Raw genomic sequence first — 6,930 nt, 5'->3', positions numbered from 1 at the left:
GCTTTTGCTCTTCAGAATAAGAAAATTGCTTTCCATTATAGCATTTAGATAAGATAACTGAAGAGGAATTCAAAATGAAACTTAGAAAAAGCCATAAAACCTTTAATTAAGATGTAGATAAGTCTGAGAAGAAAGAATTACGGAGTGCTTTCTTGAGTATCTCTTTATGGTGAATGCGGGAGATGACAGCAGGATGTAGAAAGCAGGTGAAACAGGAGACAGAAATATGTAGAAAGATAACATTTATTTGCTTGGTGAAAACAGGAAGTGTGCAGCTTCTCTTTATTCAATATTGAGCATTTACTTGAAATTTTCTAAACTGGTTACTCCATCTAAAAGTGTCAGGGAAAAGCTCCAGTCTTTCTCATTTTCTCAAAACTGTCTTATTTGGTTCTTCATTAAATCATTCACATGTTTGCCATTGCAGGACTGGGACTCACTGGCTTCAGTGTGAGTCCCCCCCATCTTGAGAAATTATGCATTGGCTGTGATGCTCCCTGTTGAATCCCTGCTGGGCCTGAGCGGTTTTCTGGGATGCAACCCAAGTCTAATCATCTGATACAATTTTAAAAGTAGCCACCAGTAGTTTTTCAGTGGCGGGTAGGAGGGACCACAGTGAGGGGGGCCCCTGCAGAGATGCTCTGCAGAGGCAATATGCAGCTCTATCCAATTGGCCTAACGTGAAGCAGGGAAGGTAATGAATGGCAGAGACACAGATGAGTGATCTGCCTGCTGGACTCACCAGTCTTGATTAGTGATTGTGTGTGTTCTGACTGTGAGTGTACAATTTGCTTCTGCAGTTATTAAATTGCTCACTCCACATTACATTCACAGCATTTGCTCAAACTGTTCCCAGTGACCATTTGGTTGGGGAACATTTTGTCCATCTCGAGAGTCTTGTACACATCATGTGACCGCTGATGCATCCTGTGTCACCATGCAAATATGTGCACATGTTTGCATAATCCGGAACGTAATTTGGATCTTCTTTGAATCTTCTCACTACAATTGACAGTATCAGTTGATGCGGGGTGTGCATCTACATCCAATAGAGTGGTTTTATTAGCCTGCCTCTGATTGTTATTATAGCTGCTGAGCATGAGTGTGAGTGTGTGAGAATAAATGACTGCATGCTGTATATATCATATTGTTGCCCTTCTAACAGTCACACCTACTGAGCTACCTCTCAGTCCAGTGTGTATGCTAGTAACTGTGTATTCCATTGAATGAGGCTTAGGCAGATTTGCCTCTTATGTGGGATGGCCCCAGATCAGGATGCTGCAAAATTACTGAGTTGTGACTGTTAGCATGTGATACTATAAGCCAGAGACAGCATTTATTGATGCATAGAAAGCACACAGCACTTCTCAAAGAAAATAAGAATTCATACACCCTCAAGATGTTTCATAGTTCTTTGTCATCTAAATAAGCAGTTAACCCACCCCTGTGTTTGCAGCAAAGTAAGACAAGAAGCAGAGCACTCTTCCATACTGCACTCCTGTCTGCTATCCCCTTATCCTCATCATTTACCCCTGATCCCTGATTTCTTTAGTAAGCCGACTTTAGTTGGATAATTCTGTAAAATCTTTGCAATTTACAGAGGTTATCACTCCTGGATATGCTTAATTAAAAGCAAGGCTGTGGATAACATGGATGTGTTTACACTAAATCAGGCAAAAAGATGGGCAAAAAAAAAACAAGATCCAGGGCAGATGACAAATGACTGGTGGCTTCAATCCATGACTGAAAAACAATAATAAGCTGCAAACCACTGTTGCATTTTGTGGAATGGTGGTTTTGTGATGTTGTGTTTGTTAGCGCTGAGATGATTGTTGATTCCTGAAAGACTTCCAACTGGAAATATACTTTTAGTAATGCAGTAAGACCCATTTCCATTTCCATCTGCTAGCTACTCACTTCTAAACTCTGAACACAAACTCTGAAGGCTGAATGATATCTCTGCATTGAGGTGCTGAGGTACCAACACACTGTATTGTGCACCAGAAATATAATTATTGCACACATCAGGGCTACAGGAATGTGTAGCAATGGAAAGAATTGTGATTGACCTTCTTCAGCAGTTTTTTTTTCTCACACAGCAGGTTGAAGAAAGGCTAAGTTATCTTCTCCTCTGAAGTAATTATTAAAAATTTCCCTTTTTTAAATATAGTAAAACTGTTTCCAACTCATACCTTCTCCTTGCTGCATTTGTTGCTGTCTATCATAAAGTAACTGAGGAACTGTAAACATGATTACTTCAAGTGTTTAAAGAAGCACAGCACAGCCAGATAATGCACAACACATCATGTAGTGTATAGATAAGGCAGTCAGTAAAAATTCTGTGCTGAACTCTAAAGAGATTCATAGATTCTGGGAAACTACACTGTGACTGCTGCAACACCATTGCTGAGCAGCATAATTCAGCCTTCACTTTGTTCATGCTAGCAATGCAGCTGCTGGGTTGAAGTGGCCATTTTAACCCTACGAGTTATTTTACTCTATAAATGACTTCTCTTTTTTACAGCAGCCACTCTGACATATGGATCCCTGCTAGGGAGAACTTACAGAAAGTTAATCTGCCCCTGATTCCCGTGGCTTGGCCGAACTCCCCCCTTTTAATAAACTAGGTCACAACTTAAGCAGAGCCAATCTAGGAGAAGAAAAAGCCTCCTCAACTACAAGTAAAAAATGTGGAGCAAAAAGAAAAGAAAATAATAACAACAATAAGGAATCAAAATTGGATCTCTTTGTTCTGAATTTGGAATCTTTCACAGCTCAGTTCTTACATGCCATGCAAAGGGGTGGAAACTGCTTTTAGGCCAACAACACTATTGTCTTTGGACAATAAAAAAAAAAAGCCTACAAACCCTAGCCATAGCCAAGCTGGTGCAACCAGCTACACACATAAGGTGCACGTTTTAAATGAAACTGTGCTTGACAGCAGTACAAAGTAGGAAATACAGACAGAATTGAAGGAGGCTGAAAATGGCAACAGATGACATGCGATGCAGTAGAAGCTTATGTTTAGTTTTCCTGGGTCACCTGTTTGATTAAAACATTTCCTCAGTCATCTCTGATAACAAAATGATCAGGCTTGTGTCTCTCAGACTGTTGGCCACCTCTCTTCTCCACTTCTATCCTTTCCTCTCCTCTCTCGGGTCTTTCCTGCACTTTGTCGTAGCAACCCTGCAGGCATGCTGTCTCTCCTCCTGAGCTCAAAGATTCTGCAGCACCTTGGATGTGCCTCTTGTGGGGAAGAAGACAAAAAGAGAGCCTAAGAGCAAGAGAAAAAAGTAGTGTAGGAGAGGCAAAAGATAGGATAGAATGGGGGGGGGGGTGGGTTTTCATGTTCACAGCCTGTCCTTTTGATGGACACACCAAAACAACCTGAGGCCCACAGCAGCCAGTCCCAGTGGCTAACATGACAGTCGGCTTTTCTGCGCGCTCGAGTCTCCACTTCGCCTTGATTCCCGCCCTGTCCTGCCGTGCTCGCTACCATCCCCTCTGTATCTATGGCTTCCCCTACTTCCCACTACCCAACCCTCAGTCTCACATGCCAAAACACATTTGGCACCCTGATACCAATCCTTCTGTTTCTGCCAACCAGTCTCACTATGATGCCAATGGTTTTGGAAACAACTGTGCACCATAATACTGGCACATCATATGCAACAAAAAATACTGCCCACTTACTCTCAACTTTCTAAATAAAAACAATAGGTGGAGAGAATCCTCTTTGTGTGGGAGATTTTCATTGGACTGATCCAAAAAAAGAGAAACAAGAGAAGGTGCAGACCCACACTGAGCGGTGTTGTATCATAACAGTTGTACACAAACACACATACAAGCATTATTCATTTTTATTACAGAATTCATAAGAGTGATAAGACCGTGCCAAAGAACATGATTACAACAAAGGAAAGAATCCTAATTAAAATATGGATAATCATTATATGCATACATGGCCAGCAGTGTTATGATCATCACTGTTTTTTTATTGTCTTTCATCTCTGTTAAGAGGCGATGAAAATCAATGGCAGGCTCTCCCTGCGGCTTGACAACCGACAGCAACCCACTAAAGACGCTGGAGATAGTTCTGTTATAACTCTTTCCTTCAGCACACATACAGTCAGGCACATCCACGTGTGCTCACATACTGAGCGCACACTCAGACTCAAACTCCTCTTACCATTGGCTGCAGCGGAGAGAGATTGCTATCAGGATGAGGCAGGGTTTTAACTGATCTTGGTCACCATTTAATGTGAGGCAAGGATTAGCTGTTGTTGGTGGAAGGGAAGAGAGAGAAGAATATTTTTGGGGAGGAGATATCACAGTCCCTGATTTTAAAACCCACCGCCCTGAATGACAGGAATTTGGTGATGTGACCCACAAAGATGTGAGTGCTGCTAGGAAATGCAAGTCGAAAGCTGGGCATTTGGAGACATCAAGCTGAACTTAATCCCAGTTTCCCTGTGACATTTTGGGTTATTTCTAACCCTATGTGGAGCAAGGGATAGAGCTGAAGCCAGGGTTTGGTCTGTGCTATTTAAATCCACAACTTGTTATTAAGCTTTATTGATGCATACAGGGCATGAAAGTGAGGCACGGTTTATTACTGGCAGGTCAATCATCAGTGAGCTGCAGGGTATCAAAGAACTGCCTGGGAAGACGTAGGGAACTCCCTTTGGATCATACTCACTGACTACTTACATCCAGAGTTTTACAGTCTTGCAATTCCCTATGGTTCAGTAAAGCAGGAGATAAATAAGGTGTAGGGCAGACAGGGTCAACATTAATCACCAAATTACACAGGTTCAAAACATAGCGGTGTGTCCTGTGGCTGCCACACATCAGTGGGGATGGATATAACTTTTTTTTTTCACAGCCACAGATTTCAAAGAGTGCTTTTGCTGCAGCTTAAATGGCAGGGCAACATGAAAAAAGCAGCAGTGTGTGCCAGTTGGTGAAGCTTCAGACTGAATGAGGGAGAAAAACATCACAGTTGAAAAGGAATGGCTGTTGCATTGTTTCTCTGTACAGCATTTTTTTTTTAACCAAAGAAAATACTGTTAAATTCCTGATGAGAAAAAAAGAAACAGATAACTTAGGAACAGAGACTGAAAACAACACAGGGAGCAAAAAAGCTACTTTATGGCTAGCTGTAAGGCAGCTTTAATTCTGCCATCCCATGACTTTGTGTATGGTGTGGAGCTATGCTTGGTTTTGCTCAAGGGTATTTCATTGATAGTGGAGCCTGGCAGCTTCAGGGGATGTAGACTAGCAAAGCAAATCATCCTAGCCATGAATCTGTTGCTTCTTCTGCTTCTCTTTTCTCCTCTTGGACAATTTTCTCATTCAGCACTCTCCACTGACAGTAGACTATAGTTCAAGAGCCTCTTAACAGCCTCCCTCACCCTACTCCACCCCCAGCCGCCTGCTTTTCTCCGAGTTCCCAAGACAACACTTAACCCAAAGGATGGATGAAAAATCAGAGGCAGCAGAATGTTCAATTTCTCCACAGAGGATCCAGTAAATGAGACAAGATTTGATTTGAGATTGTTGTGTTGCATTGGATGCATTTGTAACTTTGTTGTGCAAATGGTCAACACAGTATACAATAATAGCATCCTGTGAAAGAGAGGCTGACAAACAAGAGTATACAGTAGCAATCACGTCCTTTTCTTACATTGGCCTCCTGATTTATTGGCGTGTAACAAGCTAAACTACTGGCATTCCATACTATTGACATTCTATTGATTGCCGTATTGTATAAACTAATTAAATTAGGAATATTTTATAACCCCCAGTAATAAGCATTATACAGTCTAACACACACACACCTTTGTAAGCACCAAACATCTCTGTGCCCCCAACTCAGGGCCATAAAAACATATTTATGAGAGCATCAGGCCATTGAGCCACAGCAATGTTTGCCATTTTCTCTGCGCTCTATGATTCTATCCAAGCGTCAAGATTGATTCTGAGAGCTCCTACTGTGTTACCCTCCATAAGGAATATGTATAATTCAACAGCCTGTTTTTTTCTTTCTTGTTTTTTTTTTTTATAAACATACACTCATACTATTACCAGCCCTCAGCGCTGAAGCCATCCAAGGAAAAAAGAGGATTGTCTGCTTGGGGGAGAGAGAAGAGGGCTGAAGAGGGGAATTGCTGATGCTGCTGGTCGGGTGCAGCTTTTTAGTCCCCTCAGTGACCAGAGTGCTGCAAATATAAGTCCCACGTTGCTGTTCATGCAGAAACACTAACAGACTGTCACATGGTAGGACAGTGCCAGCTGAACAATCACCAACACCAATCCTGCCTGGCAATTGTCAACCTGTCATTTCTAATAGCCATGGCAGGCCAGATGCTTGCAGAACAGGCAGGGCAGTCGAACGCACGCAGCAGCCCAGTACCTAAACCTAGCGGGGAGGTCACTGCTGTGCTGTTGTATCTATGTGTGCAACTCTGGTGTGCACTGTACCTTTTACGGGGAACAACTGACTGGGTACCGTATACTGTAAGTGGTGTTTCTTTGTGCAATCATGTGTGTGCGCATACATGAATGAATGTGTAGATGTTTATGTATGGGGCGAGGGTTTGTGTGCTACTGAACAGGCCAGGCAGGACTACAGTCATTACATCCACGCTCTCACACAAGCAGATGGCAAAACAGATGATCCCCGCTCATCTCACTCATGACCATCCATATTTATTTCATGGTTGCTGGCCCACAGACTCCCCATGCCTATCACTTCTCCATGAGTGCCTTGGCAGGAAGAAGGCTGCCGATGCACACGTGTTTGGAAAACAAAATAGGCATGAAAAAGGAAGCAAGTGAGAAAGAAAACAAGTGAGCGTGAACACAAGAAAAGCTGTGAAAACCAAAAAGGAAAACAATGGTGCCCGCTGACGGTCGGCCATCAAAGCT

The sequence above is a fragment of the Monopterus albus genome, unplaced genomic scaffold, assembly GCF_001952655.1.
Source record: "Monopterus albus unplaced genomic scaffold, M_albus_1.0 scaffold232.1, whole genome shotgun sequence".
NCBI classification, from domain to species: domain Eukaryota; kingdom Metazoa; phylum Chordata; class Actinopteri; order Synbranchiformes; family Synbranchidae; genus Monopterus; species Monopterus albus.
This window is presented reverse-complemented; position numbering follows the sequence as displayed.